The sequence below is a fragment of the Oenanthe melanoleuca genome, chromosome 2 (genome assembly GCF_029582105.1).
Source record: "Oenanthe melanoleuca isolate GR-GAL-2019-014 chromosome 2, OMel1.0, whole genome shotgun sequence".
Classification (NCBI taxonomy): Eukaryota; Metazoa; Chordata; class Aves; order Passeriformes; family Muscicapidae; genus Oenanthe; species Oenanthe melanoleuca.
In genome coordinates, this window is record NC_079335.1 from 102,153,640 (window position 1) to 102,176,715 (window position 23,076).

Below are 23,076 nucleotides of genomic sequence, written 5' to 3' on the forward strand. Positions count from 1 at the left end.
CACACGCTCTCTCTCTCGGCAGGAGCGGAGGCGGGAGGGGGCGGCTGCGGCCACGCCGGTCTCAGGGAGGGGGAGCGGGCTGGAGCGGGCAGCTCCTCGCTCATCATTGGTGTCCGGGTGATTCACTGTGTCCACAGAGGCAGGAGTATGCAGCGAGGCAGATGCAGGGCAGGTGATCGCAGAGGGTCTGGCTCTCCTGCCTTCGGCTGTGTGGCTCCAAGACCAGGGAATCCTCCTCCGAGCTCGCATGAAACATGAGTTCCCTCTGGAAGCACGAGTGCCCCTCTTGAAGCCAATCCCACCTACCCCTTTTGTCCAGAGTCATCAAAGATCCGGGGTGTAACCGTCCAGCTCCATTGGCATGATAACGGGAAATATTATTTAAATTGACACAGTAATAGGAAAACACTCAACCCCCAACATTATCCACCCCTTATTTTTCCCATGCCAACATGCTACAGCAAATTAAAACTTTTATATCATATACATACATGCAGTTACAGGCACAGTATCATAGATAGCTCACCTTAGAACAAGGTCTCCTTGGGGTATGCATTGGGTTTTTCCATCCTTTTGCATCACCCACCAAGTGCAACCTGGTCCTTGAGTGAAAACCACCCCACGAACTGGATTGTCTTTGCTGGAGGGAGAGTTCACCCAAACAGTTTTTCCTGACATGCCTCTCAGGTGAACCACTGGAACTTTATCTCCATCTGGTGTTCCCAAGGGCTCAGATTGGGCAGGGCCTGCTCTGTTAGTGGAACCTTGGGTATTCACTAACCATATGGCCTTTGGTAGATTGATCTCCCAGTTATTGAAAGTCCTCCCACCAAGTGCCTTTAAAGTGGTTTTAAGCAGGCCATTGCACCATTCGACTTTCCCAGCTGCTGGTGCATGGTAGGGAATATGATACACCCACTCAATGCCATGTTCTCTAATCCAGGTGTTTATAAGGCTGTTTTTGAAATTAGTCCCTGACTCATTTCTCTCAGGGGTACCATGCCTCCAGAGGACTTGCTTTTCCGGGCCCAGGATGGAGTTCCGATCAGTGGCATGAGGCACAGGGTAGGTCTCCAACCACCCGATGGTGGTTTCCACCATGGTCAGCACATAGCGCTTGCCTTGGCGGGTCTGAGGCAGTGTGATATAGTCAATCTGCCAGGCCTCTCCGTACTTGTACTTGGACTACCACCTCCCCATACCAGAGGGGCTTCACCACTTGGCTTGCTTGATGGCAGCGCACGTGTCACAGTCGTGGATAACCTGAGAAATGCTGTCCATGATTAGATCCACTCCTCGGTCTCATGCTCACTTATAGGTGGCATCTCTGCCCTGATGACCTGAGGCATTGTGGACCCATCGAGTTAGGAACAACTCTCTCTTGTGTTCCCAATCTAAGTCTATCTTTGACACCTCTATCTGTGCAGCCTGATCTACCTGCTTGTTATGCCGGTGTTCTTCATTAGAGCGACTCTTGGGAACATGGGCATCCACATTGACGGACTTTCACGGGTAGCTTCTCTACCCGAGTGGCAATGTCTTTCCACTCATCAGCAGCCCAGACTGGTTTTCCTCTACGTTGCCAGTCAGCCTTTTTTCACCTCTCCAGCCACCCCCACAGAGCATTGGCTACCATCCAGAAGTCAGTGTAAAGGTAGAGCTTTGGCCATTTCTCTCTCTCAGCAATGTCCAAGGCCAGCTGAACAGCTTTGAGCTCTGCAAGTTGACTTGATCCACCTTCTCCTTTGGTAGCTTGTGCAACCTGTCATGTGGGGCTCCATACGGCTGCTTTCCACTTCCGGTTCATCCCCACAATGCGACAGGAACCGTCGGTGAAAAGGGCATAGCATTTTTCATCTGCTGGCAGTTGGTTGTACGGTGGGGCTTCTTCGGCCCGGGTCACTTGCTTCTGCTCCTCTTCATCAGCGAGACCAAAATATTCACCTTCTGGCCAGTTTGTAATTATCTCCAAAACCCCAGGGCGATTCGGGTTGTCAATCCGGGCGCAGTGCGTGATGAGGGCAATCCACTTGCTCCATGTGGCGTCGGTGGCATGGTGGGTAGAGGGAACCTTTCCTTTGAACATCCACCCCAGCACTGGCAGTCGGGGTGCCAGGAGAAGCTGTGCTTCCGTGCCAATCACCTCTGAGGCAGCTTGAACTCCTTCATAGGCAGCCAGGATTTCCTTCTCTGTGGGAGTTTAATTGGCTTCAGACCCTTTGTAACTTCTGCTCCAGAATCCCAGGGGTCGGCCTCAGGTCTCACCAGGTACCTTCTGCCAAAGGCTCCAGGACAGACCATGGTTCACATCTGCAGAGTAAAGCACATTTTTTACCTCTGGTCCTGTCCTGACTGGGCCAAGAGCTACCATATGAGCGATCTTCTGCTTGATCTGGGCGAAGGCTTGCTGCTGTTCAGGGCCCCAGTGGAAATCATTCTTCTTGCGGGTGACCAGGTAGAGAGGGCTCACAATCTGGCTGTACTCAGGGATGTGCATTCTCCAAAAGCCTATGGCACCTAGGAAAGCTTGTGTTTCCTTCTTGCTTGTTGGTGGAGACATTACAGTGATCTTATTGATGACCTCAGTGGGGATCTGGCACCGTCCATCTTGCCACTTCGCTCCCAGGAACCGGATCTCTCGGGCAGGTCCTTTGACTTTGCTCTTTTTAATGGTGAAACCGGCTCCCAGCAAAATCTGGATGATCTTCTCTCCCTTCTCAAATACCTCCACTGCCGTGTTCGCCCACACAATGATGTCATCAATGTACTGCAAATGTTTTGGAGCCTCACCCTTTTCCAATTCAGCCTGGATCAGTCCGTGGCAGATGGTGGGGCTGTGTTTCTACCCCTGGGGCAGTCAGTTCCAGGTGTACTGCACGCCTCTCCAGGTGAAAGCAAACTGAGGTCTGCACTCTGCTGTCAAAGGAATGGAGAAAAATGCATTGGCAATGTCAATGGTGGCATAACACCTTGCTGCCTTGGACTCCAGCTCATACTGCAGCTCCAGCATATCCGGCACAGCAGCGCTCAGCGGTGGAGTCACTTCATTCAATGCACGATAGTCCACAGTCAATCTCCATTCTCCATCAGACTTGCATACAGGCCAGATGGGGCTGTTGAAGGGTGAGTGGGCTTTGCTGATCACTCCTTGGATCTCCAGCTCACGGATCATCTTGTGGATGGGGATCACAGCATCTCTATTTGTCCGGTACTGCCGGCGGTGCAATGTCATGGTGGCAATTGGTACCTGTTGCTCTGTCACTTTCAGGAGCCCCACTGCAGATGGGTTTTCTGATAGTCCAGGCAAAGTGTTCAACTGCTTAATGTTCTCTGTTGCTACAGCAGCTATTCCAAAAGCCCACCTGAACCCCTTTGGGTCTTTGTAGTAGCCATTCCTGAGGAAGTCTATGCCTAGGATACGTGGTGCCCCTGGGCCAGTTACAATAGGATGTTTCTGCCATCCCTTCCCTGTCAGGCTAATCTCAGCTTCCAGCAAAGTATATTCCTGTGATTCCCCCGTCACCCCAACAATAGAAACAGGTACCTTCCCCACATGTTCTGATGGTATCAGGGTGCTTGTGAGCCAGTACTCTATGTTCCTGTGGCTTTGATGTGCCAGGCCATTGCACCCACATTGTCCAATACTCTCTGTCATCCCATGCCTCTCCCTGGCTAGAGGCAGGGCCCCTCTAGCCCTGGTTATTATTTCTTTTCTGGGCATACATAGTGGAGGTTCCTTCCAGGGGATCTGACAGATTATCCTCCTTTCTGTGATACCCTGCACCTTTACCATGGGAGGTTGAGGCTACCTTCATTTTAGCGCGGTTCCCTCAGTTAGCATTTCCCTCCCTGAGCTGACGCACCCGTGCTGCCAGGACAGAAGTGGGTTTCCCATCCCATTTTCCCATGTCTTCTCCATGGTCTCGCAGGAAAAACCACAGGTCAGCTCATGAGGTGTACCCTCTCTCCCTAGCTGGGGAGCGTTGGGTTCTAGATTTGGGGCCTATGACTCACACTGGTGCTGCATTGATCTTTCTTATCTCCTCCCTTATCTCCTCCTTTATCTCCTCCCTCATCTCCCCCCTCGTCACCTGCATCCTATCTTGGACCTCTTGGAGGTCCCTGGCCACGGCAGAGACATTGGCCTGCATTGGGCCATTCATCATACTCTCAAAATTTCTGAGTCTGTTGGCAACAGAACCCACTGTCTCTTGCTGGTTATCAGCATTGATCATTGCAATGAAGGTGGTATATTGAGATGGCCCCAGGGTTGCCAGATTCCACAGCATCTACCCTGTGCACCTGACCTTGTCAGGATCATTGTCATGCTGTCCATCCCTCCCAAAGAGTACCTCTAATACTGCCACTTCTCTCAGCTACTGGATCCCTTCCTCAAGAGTCTTCCAGCTGCATTCTACGGTGGTGCTCCTGCATTCTCTCTTTGTGGACAAACTTCTCTCTCACACTCATTAAAAGCCGGTCCCAGAGGGAAAGGAGGCCTTGCTCCCTTACAAATATCTGGTCCACACCTGAATCCTGGGCCAAGGACCCCAATCCCTGGCCTCAGTTCCATCCAGTTGCACACCTGTTCCTGTAAGGTCCCAGACCCGGAGTAACCAAGTTGTAAAAGGCTCACGGCCCTGCCAGACAATGTCTTTACGCAGGTTACGGAGACTATCGTATGAGAGGGATTCGGTGACAATCTCAACCTCTGGCTCCCTTGCTGGTTATGAGTACCCTCCTGGCTGATCCCCATTATCTAGGTGCCTTGTTTTAATCTTAGATTTTCTAGTTTCCACGGGGCCAACTGCTGCTGGCTGTGGCTGCCCCTGTGATCCGGCTGGAACCTGGACAGATACAACATCTATGGGTTCCACTGCAGCACCATCTGACTCTCCCTCTTTAGGGCAGGGGGAGGGTTTCTCACCAGCTGAAGAAAAGTGCTCCTTCAACATCTGGCTGTGCTCCTTAAACATCTGGCTTTGCTATTTCAACACCTGGCCAATATCCTTCACTAGAGCCCCCACCTACTCTGGGTGGTTCATTTCTGCGGTGGGCTGTGGGGCAGCATCAGGCTCTGGGGCAGCATCCCTAGTCCCTTGGGCAGGGTCATGTTCTGGGGCAACATCCCTGGTCCCTGGAGCAGGGTCATGTTCTGGGGCAGCATCCCTAGTCCCTGGGGCAGGGGCAGACTCTGGGGCAACATCCCTAGTCCCTGGGGTAGGTATCAGGGTTGTTACCCAAGCCAATATTCCCTTGTTTCTGAATGCTAAGTAGAACAGGCCTATCATCAACGCCATCCACTGTAAAATAACATTAGCAATTAAAACAGATCTGAAATCCTTGAAAACTGGTGGGGTAGCCTCAAAAAACTGGGTGATGGGTTGGGAGAAAATTTCCCTTGCATTCATTACCTCACAGTAAGTACTATTATTGAAATAACCCCAGAAACACGCAGTTAGAGTAAGATAGCTCTGGATCCATGTGGCCGCTTCACAGAGAAAATTAAAAAACCATGAATTCCTGACATAATCAATCCACCAAATGAATCAGATAATAGCTACAGTAACTTTGGTGAGAGGCCCATATTCAAAAAAAGTCTTGCAAATGGGAGAGAGATATCTGTGGCCACATGGAGCCCAAACCAGATTAAAGCCGACAGCATGTTTCCACTCAAGAGAGCTGTTACTCCTGTCTTAACTCTCCTCTTCATGCCCTCGGGCCCCACAATGGGCGCCAAAATCTGTCCTGGTTTGAAGGACAGGTGTCTGCCAATAAAGGCAGAAGTTTTCCTTTGAAATAGAGACCTGAATTCCACTCCCCCCAAATATTATAAACGTTTGAATCAAAGACTCTGAGGCAGAGATAAGGGGGTAGGAATAACAGCTCTTTTACTAATATATCTAACTGTACAAGCAGAAACAACAGCAGTTGTTAAAATTTCTAACAAAACAGAACAGATTACTCGGTTCCAGTCCTTCCTTTAGCTGTGGGCACACGCTCTCTCTCTCGGAGGGAGCGGAGGTGGGAGGGGGCTGCTGCGGCCACACCGGTCTCACGGGGGGAACAGGCTGGAGTGGGCAGCTCCTCGCTCACCGTTTGGGTTCTGGTGGTTAGCTGTGTCCACAGAGGCAGGAGGCTGAAGCAGGGCAGATGCAGGGCAGGTGATGGCAGAGGGTCTGGCTCTCCTGCCTTCGGCCGTGTGGCTCCAAGACCGGGGAATCCTCCTCCGAGCTCGCATGAAACACGAGTTCCCTCTGGAAGCACGAGTGCCCCTCTTGAAGCCAATCCCACCTACCCCTTTTGTCCAGAGTCATCAAAGATCCAGGGTGTAACCGTCCAGCTCCATTGGCATGATAATGGGAAAAATTCTTTAAATTGACACAGTAATAGGAAAACACTCAACCCCCAACACACTGACATCGCCAGGATAAGTCACTAAGAAACAAATGCCAAAGAGCCTTTTATCCTGCCATACAACTGCTCATAGATTAGCTTTTTCATATGCAATAAAAAAACCTTACTTTTTCTTGTACAGCTGTGCAATGCACATATTTTTCATAAAAGGAAGGTCAGTAAAGTAGAAGCAATAATGACTTGTTGTTTTCCACTAGTGTTTTTTCTTTTGGGTTTCTGGCCGATAAGATACTTATTACAAACTTTTGTGTTTCTGGCCCAACTTCCAGCCCCAGCAGCTTGTCTCTTTTTCAACATGATGTGGAGGTGGATTGCCCTGGATCTGCTCACCTTGATTCATGGGTAAGACCAGAGAATATTCTAGGATTCTTCACAAATTAGGGAACCCTGACGTATTTCTCTACCTGTCCCACTTCCTCTTACACAGGAAATCAACACCATGATTTGTCCTAAATCATTCCTGGTTTGAGTAGATGAGGGGGAAGATGCACAGGAAGTACTCAAGGCTACAACAACAAAACAAATCTGGCTGTAAAAGTCACATTTTCAAACTATCAGAAACAACAGGTTGGTCACCAAATGCTTTGCTTTGTGTAGCCAGCATACACTGATGTGAAGATGTCCTGGATTGTGTCTGTGCAATGTCTGGCAGGGACTGCCAGATTAGGACAGTGACTGTGCCCTGTTCACATAAACCAAACTCACTTTACCATCCACCGAGCTCCATTATGATATTGTACCCTGGAAAACTATGTGGCTACTTGCACTCCTCTGGGGCAAATGTAACCCAGTGGAGGAGGGAGGATTTTCCACCCTTATTCCTGTCAGCCCTGACTGGTAGATGGTTTGTCTCAGAGCTAAGTTAAGAATTTTTGAAGGGAACACCATATCTTCCTAAAAGGCTGGTACTCAGAACACGTACATCTAAAGGCCAGAAAAGCTGAAGTTCATTACCAGTTAGGTAAGGATTTGGGATCTGGGAGCTGTTTGGGCTGTTTCAGCTCTTTATTTTTTGTGCTCTTGAAAAAAGTAATGTGTGCAAACAATAAGGAAAGTACAGAGATAAATTCAGTATTCAAAATCTTCTATTTGTGAAGTTTTTTAATATGGAATTTGAAATATTAAATGCATTTATTGATAGGAAAACTTAAATCAAAAAAAGAGATTTATACATATCAGTCTTGAGTACCAAGGAAATTGTCCTGTGGTTTTCTGTCCCTCATATATTCCATTTGCACCATTGATATTTGCTCACAAACTTCTTCAGCCACAAGAAATAAAAAACTGTTAGGAATCCAAGACTCTCTTTCTTGTCAAACATCTGCATAGAGCTTTGCTCTGCTTCAAAGCTAAAGCCAACTATGTTTAACATCTGAATTTGCCTCTGAAGCAGCAGCAACAGCAACTGACAATAATAAAACCCTACAGGAAATAAAATTGGAGTACAGCATATGTGAGCCAGGTTTTGGGTAGATCTATCTTAAAAGCCAGGATAAAAGGCAAAACCAAGAGGACTTTGCATCAGCAAGTTAAAGCGTGGTTGTCAATTGCTTGTTGGAATTTAAGGATCTTAGAGAGCTGCTCTATTCATCTGCCTCACACATTTACACAGAGACTGCTAAGCTTTAAGTCAGCCAAGGGTCTTATATTTCTATCTATTTTGGTGTATTCTGAAACAGTTTCTATTCTTAATACTCTGTAATCATTAAATTACAACCAGCTGTGTCCTGTCACTATTTTGCAAGCTGTTTTTAAAATGTAGTGCTTGAAGCTCATGGATATTTGGTTACCTGAGAGCTGAACATTAAAAAAGGATAGAGCAGAGGACAGACATCCCATGATCTTGTCCTGTAGTATTTTGCAGTTAATATGAAATGCAGTCAAAATGTAGAAGGGTCTGAACACTGAGGAAAACTGATCATGAAAGAAGTTTAAGGCCTAAAGGGAGTTAAAACACAAATTGGCTTTGCTTAAGTGAACAGGAGTGATATTTTGATATGTCATTTAACATTTCCCATATGGCTTCAACTAGAGTTTATCTGAAACCTTTCAAAATTTTTTCCTTTTGTGCAAAATGACCCTTTGCAACAAAAAAGGAATAAAAAACCCCCAGCATACACCATTTGCCATTAAAGCCATTTTAATAAAAAAGTTGATCTGGCCTGTGTGTCCCCCAGGTGGGAAAGTCTGGGATTCTGCTTTTAAACAGCAGCTGCTGGCAGAGGCATGTTTGCTGCAAGGAAGAAGTAAGATTAACCCCCTGCTCAGACCTATCCCTGGGCTTCAGGGGAGCTCACTCAGTTCTGACCACATGAATTTCCTTTCTGGTATGAGGTACATGATCACATGAAGATAAAGGATTTTAAAAATAACATCTAATGCTAAGGCTGCCAAAGTGTTTGTGCACAGAGCTTGAGCTGCTATGCAGGAGCATGATTTTCTAGCAGTTGGGAGCTCTGTGCTTTTGGAAGGTATGGGTCAGAAAGAGTATGGCATGCTCAGCAATCAAAACCGAATAGCTGACTTTGAAAGCTAGGAGCCCAAATATGTGAAGATCCTGAAGTTTGACTATTTTCTTTCTTCTTTGAGACCAAGTTTCCACCCAAAGTTCAGGCTTCAGAACAGTGTTATTTGCTATGTGTCACCATATGGGTCCCTGGGCAGTGGAAACTCTGGTGGGAGCTGTGTACAACCCAGATATTGGCTGGCACCTATCAGAAGTAACTGAGAGTAGAAGGAAAAAAAATAAAGAAAAGAAGGGGGTGAATAAAACCACATGAAATTTGGATACTTCTGCAAATAAGTAATCAAAGAAAGAAGAATTTTGCACAAAGAGATATTTGCAACGAGTAAACAAGTAGGTTGCCCTTCTTCCCAAGTGACCTTCATCTGCCTTGCAGGGGAATTGCAGCCTTAAATTAGCACCCAGTTTGCTGAGAAGAGGTTCTTCCAAAGGGTGGGGGAATGTGAAAAGAGGTCTTTTGCTGTTGGCTTGCCATGACCCATCAGTGCTGTTCAAGGGTGCTGTGGGCTGGCATTTCAAAGGTCTTTCCTTTCCATCACTGTGTGCTTAAAGTCAGGTGTTTCTAGTCAAGGAACAACGGTAGTGCTAAATCCACCACAGACAAAAACCCAAGGGAAGGGGTAGTGGTTACATCCACTTTGCAAAGGAAATTGATTTTTTTGAAGTATAGGGTGCAAAAGGCTCAGAGGACTGCTGCAACTTTGCTGTAAAAATGCTGCTCCTATGTGGCTTTTGGCAGACATTAATGTTTGCCTCCCTACATGAGGCAGATTGACATGCTCAGGCTCTTTCACAGTGGTCATTTCTGCAGCACTTTTTTGGATCCAAGTTGATTTGATTGCCCAGCACTGCTGAATAACACCTGGCAAATAACACTTTAGTTTCCTTCTTTTTTAATTTTTTTGGGGGGAGTTATTCCATACGAAAATATATAGCCCACTGAAGAGCAGAGAATGTTCTGAATCCCATCGGGGTAGCAAGCAGAACAGTTAACTTCTTCTTTTACAATTTGCCTAATTTTTGAGCAATGATTGCTGCCAAGCAGTTCAGCAAATAGACTGAGGCAGTTTGGGTTGGAAAAAAAAGAAAGACAGTGGCTAAGGTCCCCTGCTTTCCTTGTTTTCAGCAGATAAAAAAAAAAAAAAAAAAAAAAAGTATGTTTCTTCAAACAGAACCTGAGACAGGAGAAGCAGTGGTTTCATGGCTCTTTTGTTTGGTTTTATTTAATGTGTTATAAATGTGGATAGGACTGCAGTTAAGGTGATGATAGGTTCTTCAAGGGGCGATATAGCCCATGTTAAAAACACACATTTTTACCTGGAAGAAATAACTGAAAAATCACAAGATCCTCAAACAAGCTGAATTGTAAGAGAAAAAGAAAATACACACATACACTTCTAACCATGAGGTGTCAGTTCACACAGGTTCTAGTGAATGGGTGAAACAGGAGTTATAAAAAAATTGTATTGTGTGATAAATCAACTTGGCCATGACTGAGTCTTTTCCAGTGTCAGAGGCTTCTCTAATATTGATATTCATGGAGTTATTTTCTTTCGCAAGTCATGACTTGGCATGCTTTCCTTCTCACTCCTCCACAGGCGCAGTGGCAGGAAAAGTATGTCCCTGGCTGGCCAAGCTCAGGGTGGGCTCAGTGCCAGTGGCAAGCATGGCTCCCTGGTTGGGCTGTGGTCAGAGGTCATCTGCCAGAGGGAATTTTACCAGCAGCTGGGGCTCAGTTGACTGGACCTAAAGGGCTGATGTTGCTCTACCTTCCTTGTAGGCATAGCCCAAGCTCCCTTGCTTAGAGTGGGGAACTGCAGGCACTACACCAGTGTCAGACTGGTTACAGGGTATCCCTAATGGGACTTCAGTGGGTCTTGCTCTGAATTATTTCATTGGTGGAGCTGCTGCCACATCATTGCAGGACATCCCCTGAACAGCATCCCCTCTAACATGGATGGAAGTGCATTCCTCTGGACCATATATTCAGAGTTGCAGAGGTTGTGGACTGATTTTGTAATTTTTTTTTTTGTTTTTTATGAATGGGTTTCAGGACTTTCTAAACATTGTACTGACTCATGCTTGGATGCTAAAGGATCAGTTTCTGTCTGGGAACAGAGAATAAGAGAACAAGTGTCTGAAACCCCATCTGTCTCAGAGCATGTTATTGCATAGTATATTGCATACACTAGGTATAATGTGTCTAGGCTGAGTACTGCCTGTTAAGATGGGAACAGTGGTTTGGGAATTAAGAGAAGAGAATTTTGGTGAAAAGCAAAAATGGGGAGGTACCTCCCCAGTCCAGTCATCATGTGGTTGCCAGGCTAATTTGCTAGGCATGAATCCACAGCATCTTGACAATGTTCCAGGATTATGGTGCCCTATGAGGATTACAGCTTTGCACTTTATGCTTGGCTCCTGGTATTTGTGTTTTCCTAATACCTCTTAGCTCAGTAAAGTTGCAGTGGCACAAAGTAATACTTGAAAGAGTAGCAGAAGGCAAGGTGCTCGTGCCAGAGCTTTACAGTCAAGAGTTTTGACATACAGGGATGGCAAGTTACAGGACCCCCACCCCCAACTCATACAAGGTTGTTCTTGATTATAGTAATATAATGACTAGTGATGGGAGGAAATACTTGACATTCTTCCCCCACACGCACCGATGCCACTGCACCTGCCCTTCCTGATCCCACACCAGAAGGAGATGGGCTACAAGGGCTTTGGTGGTGGGGGATGGTGCAGCTAGGAATTTGGTGCACCATGCAGAGCTGTGTGTAGAACAGAGGAAGGGGCACAAGATTAGCATCTAAGATACCTTTCCATCACTGGGTGATTTTGTGATTTATATTCAGATCTAACTGACTGAAACTTTTTGACTTTGGGAAAGCTGTGTATATCAGCCATGGCTACACCTGTTGATACTGCTCACCTGTTGGCACAGTTCTTGTGAGCAGCTGAGCTCCTTTGGACCCAGGACAGACAATAAAAAACAGAAGGTACTGAAAACAAAGATGGGCCTCCATCATTTGAAGACTTTTCAGCTGCAATGGCTTTCTCAGGATTTTTAAAGGAATGACACTAAAGATGAGATTTTATGCAATGTCTAAGTCTGTCAAAAGAACTAGAAATATTTCTGGGGATGCTTCTTATAAATCCAGGATATTTAAGTGTTGGAGGCAAGATACAGCCCATGGTGAATGAGTCTAAGCCATTGATGACGTTTCCTGTGTTCCTACAAGACAGAATAGTGTAACTGAGAGCCAGAGGAAGCTGAGCAGTGGGAACAGACAGCAAAGGCCTCTGGAATTTATTATTGCTTAGTTTACTGCAAAAAAAAAGTTACAATCTTGCACAAATGCAAATAGGAGGCAGGCAGCTCAGCAAAAGCTGTGAAATGAATGGAAAGCAAGCAGGGTATTAAATATGAGATGATAAATGTTGATATTTTATTATTATGGCTTTAAGAGAAATATGCAACTTTTATGAGATAATTTTAATTAAAAGGTCAGAAAAGAAAAGTAATTCTAAAAATATTGCTCAGATATTCGTACTAGGAATCACTGAAAAGCACCCACAAAACCAGCATGGGGCTGCTAAGGATGCTATTTGGAGAGAACAAGTCAACCTGAAAATGCTGGCCCCCTTCCATTACCTTTTGGGATCAGAAAATTGGTGACCTGAGGATGACCTCCATTGCCCAGTGCAGTGGTTATGTACACAACGTGAAACAAGATGTGAGAGCCATTATGGTGTGGAAAGTGCAGATCATATCATTGAACACTTGGCAGGATTTACCCACAGCCTGCCCACGTTTCCTGGTGCAAAGAGCTGCCTATATCCTAACAAGTGAGAACCTAAAGCAGCCATAAGAATTTCAGAGACATCGCTTTCTAGCCAGCTTCTTCCTTTGATATGGTCCCCACGCTTCTCAGTTTCCTCCACTGGGTCCTTCATGTCAGGAACAGTCCAGAAGAGCTTTACATCTCTTTTAGAATTCAGGCATTAAGGCTCTTGGTCCCCCAAGGAGAAATGCTGAGTTCTGCTAAGGCTCCCACATCCGTCAGCACAGCTTTGATGCACTCACTGAGTCTCTGAAATCTGTCTCATTATGTGGCATGGATATCCACCACCAGGGAGTTCTCAGAAGGCAGAGAAGCAAATGACTTTTCTGATGTTTTCATATGGCCTCCATGACCTGTGAAAAGCCAGAGACATCTGCAGAATTTTTGCTACACCTTTCGTTTTGCCCTTTCCATCTGTGGTGCCTTTACTGGGCAGATCTGAGCATCCTGGACAGGAGCCTACTTGATCATTCCTTTGTGCATCCTCCTCATCCACTGGGCAGGAGGGACTGCTCACTTTTCTCCAAGGAACACTTCAGAACATCATACAGACTCTGTTTGTTTCTCCTTGGGATATTCTGACCTTTTAAAGACAAGGAATTCAGAATTCAGCTGGATTGTAAGACTTACTCTGTTTCTCTTCACCACTTCTGTTTGCTAACAATGGGTTGCCTGTTTTTAGGTAAAGAGTAATTTAAAATAATAGTGAACATAGATATGCATGATTTGTTCCAAAGCATGAATGTATAAGTGGTGTGCTGTTAACACTGGGACCACAGGCAGATAGTAGGTGAATAGTAGTTAGGGCTACTTACAGCTGAAATGTGATCCTAGACCCATTTTCCTACTAACGGGAAAATAATAAGGTCTGTCATGATTCAGGATCAAAAGAGAAGGATTTGCTGTTGTGTTTTAGCTATGAGCAAGGGCAAATTTTTCTCATGGTGATTCCAACAAGCAGAGTGTTCCTGGAGGAATATGTCCTGTTCCTCAAGGGCTGTTTTGCTCTGGAGAAGATTATAAGCTTGGCAGAAGGCAGTCTTCTATTTACTTCTAGTGTTTCTTTGAAGACAATAGTAATTTTTTTTGGAGAAGACCAAATCCTACTGATGACTAAAAAGCCATGCCAACTCATAGATTGTTTTTGGACAGGCTTTGTCCGCTGCATTTTGGTCTTGTTTGGGACCTGTAGTTCTAGCCTCTCGTTCAGCTGCAGTACAAGATTGAGCAAGAAAAGGAGTTCTTTCTCTCTCTGCCTGCCAGACTGAGCCTATGGGGAATGAAGGATATCCTTTCAGCACAGCTTTTGGGGAGCACAGTCCAACAGAGCAGCGTGTCTCAACCATTTTTAGTAAGATAAAAACACGGACTGAGTTCCCCTTTCCTGAGGGCTGTGCGCTCTATAGGTATCAGTAGGGTGAGTGCTCATGCCGACACCCTGCCACTCAAACAGCAAACACGTGCACTCCAAGGTCATCAAGTCACTTATAGGAAGTTAAACAGAATAAACAGCCTCTTTAATAGGCTTTATTTTCTAGCAGAACACTCCAGTTTTGCTCTCCAAGGGAAGTTGCCTCTGATGGGGCACTTGGGGATTTATCTGGCTGTGGTTCAGCTGACTTACATGCTTGGTCTCCTCTCCCACATCTGCTTCCTCTTCCACCTCATGCTTGGCACCTTCTCCTGGTAGGCGAGCACACAGATTTTGAGAGAGCCAGTTCCTTGCTCTCTGGGTTCAGGTAAAGACTGTACTGGTGATGTTATTATCCTAGATTGAATTTTCCCAGGATTTTCCTCCTGGGAAATTTACTTGTTAAGGTGGCTTGCACTTCCATGAGGTACTGGGAACCCCCTGCCAGGATTGTTTTATACCATACATCCCTAATTTTAACTGGAATTTTTTTCTTTGCAAAAGCTAGGTGTGCTATGGCCATGGGGTTTGCAGAGGGAAGTGGGCTGTTATATTTGCCCTTGCCCCATAGATGACAACAGTGTAGTGCTGCTTGGGCCAACACTGAGAACTCAATGACTTTTCCTTATGCAGGGCCATCTGACAGGAAAGGAAGCAGGCCTTTCTCTTACATCCCACTCACTAAAACAAAGGATTGTTCACAAGGTCTCATGCTCTTTCGCAAACTTTCTCCATGGACAAGTGCCACAGTCCAGCATGCACCGATAGCATCAAAGTTTTCCTTGGAAACCTTCCAAAGGATTCAGCTCAGTGGACCACACATCGTTTGGGAATGATCTGCCTGAATCAACTAGACTGCTTTTGGATTTTTTTCATTCTGTGACATTGACCTCACACTTCTTTCAACTACTAGAATGAAGTTAGATTTTTTCATCTCTTTAGCAGCCAAATTTTATTCTTCAGGCTTCATCTGCGCATTGGATGGCCAAAACTGTTGGTGTTCAGCCTGGAGAAGAGAAGGTTCTGTGGGGAGCTTCAAGCAGCCTTCCAGTACCTGAATGGGGTGTACAATAGAGTTGGAGAGGGACTTTTTCTGAAGGCATGTAATGAGAAAACAAGGAGGAGGGATGACTTTAAACTAATGGTAGGTGTGAGGGTGCTGATACCCTGAAACAGGTAGCCCAAACAAGTTGTGGTTACCTCGTCCCTGGCAATGTTCTAGACCAAGCTGGATGAGGTTTTGAGCAACCTGGGTCTAATGGAAAAGCCCCTTTCCGTGGTGGGACTTTTGGAAATAGATGATCTTTGAGGTCCTTTCCAATCTAAACCAGTCTATGACCCTATGATTACTGGTCATACCTGCACTCACCCACACACATGCACCCTTTGGAGTAACACAAGCCTCATCCTCCAAGATCAACCTCACTTATTCTCACTTTTAAAATATACCGAACAGTTACATATGCCTGAGCAAGAAGGGAACGTTTAGAGAGGTGAAAGTCCAAGCACTTCTTCAAGACTTGCTGCAGGTCTGATCATCCAAATACAGAAAGATGGGACAGAAACACTAAGTGGCTAAACTCAGTACCTGAAAAATAGACTTTGAGACATCCTTGTTACAAGTTGCAAGAAACCTCTCCATGGTGTTGCCTAACCCTGAACTTTAGACACATGAAAAGCTGGGAGAAAAATTGCATGAATTTCGGATGGCTTACTAGGTAAGCGCCTTATCATGCTTTTCTGCAGAGATTATTATTTGAAACCTCCTTAAAGAACTAATTGTGGTGTGGTGGGGCCCATAATGGGCATTTAATCTTGGTCTGTGATTTCACCCCTTTCTGCATGTAATTCACAGGGTAGCATCTGCTGAAAAACAAGAAGGAATTCTGCTTTTCTGGCTGGCCTCATGCTGTAAGGTAGTAGGCTTCATTGTACTGACAACCTGCACTGTCACATGCTCCTACTGTAACACAAATGTCTGCATGATTTCTATTGCTGCGTGATTTTATATTGATGGGTGTGCTATTGGGAGAATGCATTTGTCTTGCAATATCTTAATTTGACACTTTGGATATTTACTTTTGCTGGTAAGCACAAGGGCTGAAAAATTGTTTGGGTGCCTCATATTTGGCTAAGAGGTTCCAAAGCTGTGAACTGTGCCCTTTGCTTGCTCACAGTCTGTCTACTGAGTGCTAAGCAGCAGTGGCTGCTGGACGGGACAGTCTGTGGAGACAATATAGCACTGTGTAGTCATGCTGGGGCATGCCACTCTGATAAGTCTGGAGCAAAATTCCACTGGGCTTTTCCTTAGGAAACTGCTGAAATACTATTTCTGTACATGGGAAGGGAAAAGTGCCTGGAAGTGGTGCTCCTTCCAAAGTTTTGAGCTTATTCCTATCAAGTTTCACTCCATCTTGGTTTATATTGCATTAAAAATAACTCTTTTTCCATTATGTTTAAGATTGCATGACTAAATATTCTAAAACAAATCTGATTGCAGTTAAAATCACAGCATGAATGACTCAGAAAAGTTGCGTGTTGGGAAAGGAATATTCTGTTATGGACAACATGTATAATAAAGATGTCTCTTCAAGGAGTACCTGTAGCAAAAGGAAATCAAAAGCAGCACCTTGTGGGAAATATGTATCCTTCAGTACTGTCCTGGATTGGAGCTTATAGAAGAACATATTTGCATTCATACAGTCTGAATATGTTGCAATTTAAGTGTGCCTTGGGATGTGACTATCATTGTTTGTTTCTAAAATATTTGTTAGCAAAGTGAAGCATGAGCATCAGACTCGAGCTGTGGGAGCTACCATGTACTCTTAGCCACTGCCTTATTTGGTGGCCTTGGGCAAGTTCTGTAATTACACTGGGACCTTGTTTCCCAGCCCTGAAACTTGTACAATAAACATCCCCCCACTCACACTAGTTTTCTGTTACAGTTAAAGCCAACTCCTAACTCTGCCTGTCTCCTTTGTGCCTTCAGCATTAATTTTGGTGAAGTTACTCATTGTGATAAGGGCTCCTGTTAATAAGGGAAGCAGTGAGGTTTGAAGTGACTAGCCAGCACTTGAAGACGTGTGAGGGAAAGACACTGTGTCATTGAAAACAACTAATTACATTATTATTAAGTAATTGCTGATTCTCACTGAAAGGATCAGTATTCAGAGCCTGATGCATTCTCACAAGAAATCAATGGGATACAGCATTTGCATTCATTTTTCTCAGTAGATCCTCAGCCAAGGCAGTGAATGTCTTAAAATAATACTTAAAGCATAGCTACTCTGATTATATAAGAATATACATGAAGTACAGCTTGACATTCTTTGAAAATTGCTCTTTTTTTTGAAAATTTTTAATCTAAGGTATTATTTTTCTCAAATTAAACAATAAAAGCTTAGAGATGTGAGGTAATTTTTGAATAGCGTAAATACTGTGAACTTTAACTCTCTGTAAACCTCTTTAGGATGCAGTGAGCATTTTTCCCAATTATATTCTCACTCTTACTCTCCTTTCCCTCCTTCCTTTGACTCCTATGGAAATAAGCTGTTCTAGAAAACTCCACAGTCTGCACATATTTTGTCATTTCTGTATTAAAACACAGGGATACAGATTAACAGTTTGCTTCTTCATCAAAAATTATCTCAGTATTGAATAGTCATTAGCTATTCAGCTGCTCTGCAAAAGGACTAGCAAGTTCTCAAATAAACAGAAGGACAGCTGCTGAATTTCACTCTAGCACTGGCACGTGCTGCTATTTATTTCTTGACCTTTCTACTTCAGTTAACAATTCTCTCTAAGTATGCTCCATATCCCAGTGACTGCCGTGGTATGCTGCTGAGCTAAGTGAACAGTGCTCCACTGATGACAAAAATGGATTGTAGAAAACTATTACTAAACTAAGGTGACCAAGAACTGAATTTTTGGAGGTGCAGGATCAGTTACCCCCTGTGGTAATGCCCTGCTTCTTCCTTCAAAGCATTATATAGTTTTGCTATTTTCTACTAAAGCATCTGTACTAGAGGGTGCTAGGGAGAAGACACAGCATGAGGAAGTGGTATCATCTGTTGTAACACCTCATTTTATGAAATATTAAAACTGAAAGTGTCTCCCTGGTGCTCCAGCTATGCTAATTATTGTGATGTGACCACAAATTGGCAAACAGCACACATTTGGTAAACTAGCATGGCTGGAGGAAACTGCCCTAAAGTGTTGCTGCTTTGCAGTTGATTCTCCCTGGAAAGAAAATAAACAGACACAAAACAGACTGCTGTATTTTATTCATATTCCAGGTAGCTGCATTTTTCCAGGGCTAGAGTTTCTTAGACCCTCATGAACCATCCTGGAGATCATAACTGGCATAATATGAGACTTGGACAAGCTGCTGATGTAGAAATTTATAATAGCACTTCTTTAGTTGGGACACAGACAAATAATCATTGTTTTTTGTGTACTAATAAGGTTTGCATATGAGGGAAATCCTAAAAACACTGCAGACCAAAAGATACAGATGATTTTTAAGGCAGAACTGTGGATTAGTCTCCCCTAGCTTCTCGACTCTGTGTGATATGAAAAATGCTCTTTCTCTATGTCTTTTTTTTTAGAGGTTTTTTTTAGAGAAGAGACATCATCCTAATCCTTGAGGGTCAAATAAGCAATAGAGAATTTCAGACAATTTCCCCAAGACAAACCTGAAAATAGATGTTAGGAAGGTGCATTTCTTTCTGTTCCACTCCCTAAGATGATGGATAAGTAATGCCAGTTTGTGTTTTGGTAGTGCATATGTCTGTGTTTGTTCATTTAAAGAAAACAAGACCTAAAATTTTAATGTAAAATAAGTTAAAAGGGGAAGAATGGAAAAGTAGATAGCCCTCTGGTTTGGTTCCTAGAGCAAACCTTTAACTCATGTTGAGGAAAAGCCTCTCAGCAGCCAGGAATTTATTATTCCAACAGGTTTTTTATCATGTTTGTTCTACAGTGAAAGATGGTATGAAAACAAGAGTCCGGCAGGAACATTGTGATTTTCTGGAACAAAGCAAGAACATTCTCAAGAGGGCTTCTCATTGTGCAGTCCAGCACTGTGCACTTATCTAAGCATTAACAAAGGAAAAAATTCCAGTACCCATAAATTTGTCACAGCTCATATAAGATGTGCAGTAACACCAGACCAAAATCTACTCCTGTGTGAAAATGAGATACCCATAAAAATACCCTTCTCTCCCAGTGGAGCAACTCTAGATTTGCATGAGAACAAACCAGCACCAAACTACTGTGTTCTATCTTGTTCTTGTTTTTAAGGCACAGAAGACAGCTGCAATAAATTCTGTCTGAACTGCAGTCCCCAAACCAGGCAATTGTAAAAAGGGCTGTTCCACTCTAAGGACATATGATTGGAACTTTGCTAAAAATTACAAACAATTTTAAAAAATGCAGGCCTCCAAAGCACGTCACGGAATTCTTGTTGTAGTTATTAAATGAAAAGGCATTTCCAAATCCTGGCCCTCCTGAAATCAATGACAAGCTTTCTACTGGGTTGACAGGAGCCTGGGTTCCTTCACCCATATTTTAATGGCATCACAGCTCATTTTCCAGGGGAAAAAATGAAGCTTCAGAAAAAGATTATATTTTCCTTAGATTTTGCCTTTCTGAGTGATTATTGCCCCCTTCAGCTAGCAGAAAATCTGAGTATAGATCTTACTTGTAGATTATGCTCTTAACTGAAGGAAATAAATGGTAAAAAGAACAGGGCAGAGGCCCCTTCCTATTGCTTAATAAGCGGTTTTGATTGCAGAGCCAGCAAAGCCAGAAGTTTTAATTGAATAAGTAATATTTTTCCAATATTCCTGATCTTCTGTAAATCAATTATTAACTGTTTTCAGCATCCCCCATCTGTGACAAGGGCGTTTAGGAGATTGAGTCACTTATGAGATCACTGCAAATTTATACCAAATGCAGCAGAAGTGAGGGAACAGCTGCCTCAAATGCAAGGTGAAAAGATTTTGAAGCTACTTCACGTCCCAAACTAAGCAGATATACAACCTGAATCCTTTAGCACATTGTGCCGAACAATTGTTTGTCTGTGGTTTGCTTTGCAGAATAAATGAAGCTTGCTTAGGTTCTTTTGTCCCCAGAAACCTTGCTAAAACCATACACCCACTTCTGGCCTTTATGTACCCCTGTTTTCAGATCCAGATTTTTTTTCCCCCCAGCCTTTTCCAGAGTTCTTCTCAAGAATATTTCATTTAAGGTCTCCTTTCTATTTCACACAAATGTATGACTAAATGTAATACCTCAAAAGAAACTAGTTCTGAACTGTTCATCACCTAGGGAAAACATTCAAAAAAATTCTTGAGAGCAACTGTAGAGAGAAATTGGTACTCTGTAGAGCTAATATAACTACCTGTTGTGAGGATACTGGGTTTGGAAAAATATACCGCTTTTAGAAATTCCAGAAATGAACTGCTGCAAAAAATGTGATACTTTTGATTACATACTGTATGGTTTAGGTCTAAAGTGCACATTTCTTTGATCCTTAGAAAAGACCCCATATATTTCTCAGTGTTGGTTGGGAATAATGAAGTTTCTCTGATCTTATGGAACTGTACTGGTGTTCTGTTTTTTGTGTAAGTGTGTGTAACCAAACTATGTTAAACCACAACAGTATGTATGACATTCCACATCAAACATGTCTGTTTCAGATCCATGATTGCAGCAGGCAGCCAAGGACCAGACCTCCAGATGGAGTAAAACCACTTGAGGCCTCTTGATTTCAATGGGTGTCTGCTGAGCCATGCCACTCCATGCCACGGCCTCCTTATCTTGGGAGGCAACTAATTACAGCAAATAATTAGCTTTCCTCATCCTCACCAGATCCATTCAGTGATCTGTTTTCAGCTATTTGGCTTATTTGCAAACTCTTCTGAGGGGGTGAAAGTAGATCTTTCAACACCTTCATTTCATATTTCACAGAGAGTCTTCAGGGTCCCCGCTTTTTTATCTATGAAGGTCTACCTTGCAATGAACGGAAAACTGTTGGAACCTTGAAGCCTGAGACTTTTGTGCTTTCTGTACTGCCAGGCACTGATCCTCAGAGGAACACTGCTTTTGACTTGAGGTCTTGGAGAAGGCTTCCAAATTTGAGTGATGGAGTTGGAACGAGTAGTGTGTAGTTTGAAGGGTTTGGAATTTGGGGTTTTAGAATATAGTAATGGGTATGAGACAAGATTGAGGTTTTGGGGTAGAGATTTTTTCTTCCTTCTTGTTCCTTTTTCTTCTTTTAGTTAGTACTTTTTCGTTGGATGGAAAGTGCCGCACTGTGGGTCAAGGCTGTTTGGTCATTGGGTCAAAAGTATAAATAACACAGGTTTTAATTGTACAGTTAGGCCTTAAAAGACCTTGTTACAAGTGAGATACACCTCCATTTTTTTTCGCTTTTAGCTTGTTAGCTAGAATTGCTGTAGCACTCACTGTACTATAGATAAGAATAATAAACAACTGAGTCTGAACACAAAACTACATCTCTTGTGCTTCAATCCTGACTCTGATTGAAGGCAGAGGAAAAAAGAAGATTAAACACTAACAAAAACCTGTAACAACACATGCTAATAATGGTACATCACAAAAGAATGAATGTCTAGAAAGTGTTTGCTTAGTCCATCTCTAAGGAAAAGAAATCTATCAACCCAAAACCTCAAGGATTTCCAAGAAAAAATGACCATCTTGTCTGTACCAGACTCTCTGTCAATTGCAGCACGGCTGGTCTCATGCTGCAGCAAAAACTGAATCAAGAATGAATGTCTAGAAAGTGTTTGCTTAGTCCATCTCTAAGGAAAAGAAACCTATCAACCCAAAACCTCAAGGATTTCCAAGAAAAAATGACCACCTTGTCTGTACCAGACTCTCTGTCAATTGCAGCACGGCTGGTCTCATGCTGCAGCAAAAACTGAATCAAACTGTGTGATACAAACCAATGTGAACATATTCTTCCCGCCTTTTTTTAGCTGCCTGTATTTTTAGCAGACATTGTTTTCATATCGTGATTACAGAAAACAAGAAGAGCCAGCTAGTAATTCCCTGGAAAAATACTTTTGAAGTGCTTTAGCAACTTATTTATTTCCAAATTACAGCTTTTAATAGGCTATATTAACATCTTAAAAAGGGGAAAAAAGGACAATTTTGAACGCTGTGAACTGAGGGATGGTATTTAGAATTGTCAGGTGGTGCTGGGAAGCATAGACAGTCTTTTTTTGGTCCAAGCTTAAAAGACATACTTGGGAGTGACGAGTTACAAAGTCTCTTCTTATTCTGTTATACAAAAGTTTTTCCGGTTTCTTTTGCTCATGTGTCTAGGGTCTTTTTCTAAACTGTATGTGGGGTTGATGCCAGTGGGGCGACTGCTTGGATTTTCTGAAAAAAAATCATAAATTTTTGTTTATTCCTGGTGGGAATGAGGGGATGAAGCTGTATGTGTGTATGACACATACACTCCAGACGAAACTGCTCTTCTCTTTCGTTTAGAGCAGCTGATTCCCTCAGATCTGCTATGGGCAAGATGTGAAGGTGAGGCAGTGGGAGGAGATGATACCTGTGCTGCACACATGTTCCCTAACTGCCTGGAAACAATGTTTGCAGTGCTTGATGGTGCAAAAAAAAGCCCTCTAAAAGCCATTATCTGCTTCATATAGACGCTGCAGTTCTGTGAGTGTGCAAGCTAGCCAGGAGAGCAAATAAGCAATGATTTTTAATAAAGCACCTGGTGCCAGAAAGCACTGATTGGGATAACTGGTTCCATCTCCAATGGAAAAACTGTCCAGAGCACCAAATAAAAAAGCAACTGCCTGTGGATTCCCACATAAGAAAGAATTTGCTTGGCTATATTC